This window comes from Gracilinanus agilis, chromosome 1 (genome assembly GCF_016433145.1).
Source record: "Gracilinanus agilis isolate LMUSP501 chromosome 1, AgileGrace, whole genome shotgun sequence".
In the NCBI taxonomy this organism is placed as follows: domain Eukaryota; kingdom Metazoa; phylum Chordata; class Mammalia; order Didelphimorphia; family Didelphidae; genus Gracilinanus; species Gracilinanus agilis.
In genome coordinates this window covers 416027162-416029011 of record NC_058130.1, presented here as the reverse complement: position 1 = coordinate 416029011, position 1850 = coordinate 416027162, and the positions used below count along the sequence as shown (strand labels likewise).

General features: G+C 33.3%; 1 pseudogene; it reads left to right on the top strand.

Annotated features, from left to right (window-relative positions):
- The first annotated feature begins 599 nt into the window (after window positions 1-599).
- LOC123252375 lies at window positions 600-1581 on the top strand (annotated as a pseudogene).
- The last annotated feature ends 269 nt before the right edge of the window (window positions 1582-1850 follow it).

The window sequence follows — 1850 nt, the reverse complement described above, 5'->3', positions numbered from 1 at the left end:
TTTTAAATATCTATTTTAAAAATACATAAATTATATTACATAGTATATGGATTGTATCATAAAACACTATATAATACATGTTGATTAAAAGTATGTAATATATTACATATATGCATAAATTATATGTAGAAACAATTTATTAACAAATGCAATGTGATAAATATATTTATATATATACATACATATTTACATATCTAATTAATTCATGGGATGTTAAAAGAAAATATGCGTTAAATGACAAGTGGTCAATATAGTGTAAGATTTAAACTAATATCCAACACTTGAAGAATTATATTTTATAAAGTTTTTTAATAATCACTTGAAGTAGGAGAAATAAAAGGAAATAGAAGTATAAAAACACAATTACCTAACAAAATTAAAACCACGTCACTAAGTTCTCCTTGCCTGTTTAAAAGGCCAGCTCCACCAAAGCCAGGACAGGAAAAGAAGAGAGCAAGAGGCGGGGCTACACAAAATTTATATCCTTCCTACATCAGCACCTAATGTGAGAAGGAGAGTGGGATGCTGGGAGTTGTAGTTTTAGGGTACAAATCCTAATTACACAATAGTTCATAAATGCTATGGAAATTTGGGTGGAGATGGGTAAGAAAGAGATCATGATGTCCTTAAAATATTAATAATGGTGTATGTAATACAAATCAGCATGATACATTAAGAATGCTATTTTTGGAGTCAAAGAGGTCTAGTTTTAGGTCCAATCTTAGGCATTCACTAGCTCTTTGACATGATCAAGACCCTTAGACTCTTGATGCCTCAGTTTACTTATCTGTAAAATGTAGATAATAGCTGCTTTATCATACAAAAATATAATTTAAAATGACAACTTATGTGATATATTACATGAATGTTAAAATTCATGATACATAAACATTCTGGGGGAATGGAATATATGCTCAATCTGGGTATGAAGACCTTAATTTAAAGCTTATCTCTGTCACTTAATAAGTATGTGATGTTGAACAATTCATTTAAATGAATTGTTCTCTGGACCTTGGTTTCCTTATCTTAAAAAAATTTCTCTAGGGTCACTCCCAGGACAAGATTTCAACATCATAAATTTGAGAGCCACTATTATATCAGCTCATGATAGTTTCCCAGCAGCCTTGATTTTTGATGCAACCTTACAAATGCTTCTGAGAAGGGGAAAGTGATGAGGGCATTTTCTATCCAGGAAACACAAAAAAAAACTTTGAGTTCTGAATAGGAATAAAGAGAGGTGTTAGCATTTGCTCTTTGGCCTTCAGCATCAGTGGAATGTTCCTCTCTGTGCCCAGGAAGATAGAAAAAATACACATCTTCAAACTTGAGACTGTGAAAGAGAGACCTCAGGAGGAACCCATTTCCTATACTGGTTACTTTGAGAAAGTGCTTATAGACTCTTCTAGCTATTTGCTCTCTTAAATAACAAAAATATTTAACCAGGGTAGAGCAGTTGCTACTCTCAGACTACCATTCTTGGTTTACAAAAATATCTGTTCACTTGCCATAGTTTAGAAGTTTCCTTGATTACTAATGAAAGTTTGTGATGGATCTGTATAAATGTACAACCTGGATACTTAGAAAGTAGGGTGGTGTCATCCAGAGAAAGAACTGTGGGAGTAGAAACACAGAAGAAAAACAATTACTTGATCACATGGGTCAATGGGGATATGATTGGGGATGTAGAATCTAAGTGATCACCCTAGTACAAATATCAATAACATGGAAATAGGTCTTGATCAATGACACATGTAAAACCCAGTGGAATAGCACATTGGCTATGGGAGGGGTGTGGGAGGAGGGCAGGGAAAGAACATGAGTTATGTGACCATGGAAAAAATGTTCTTAAT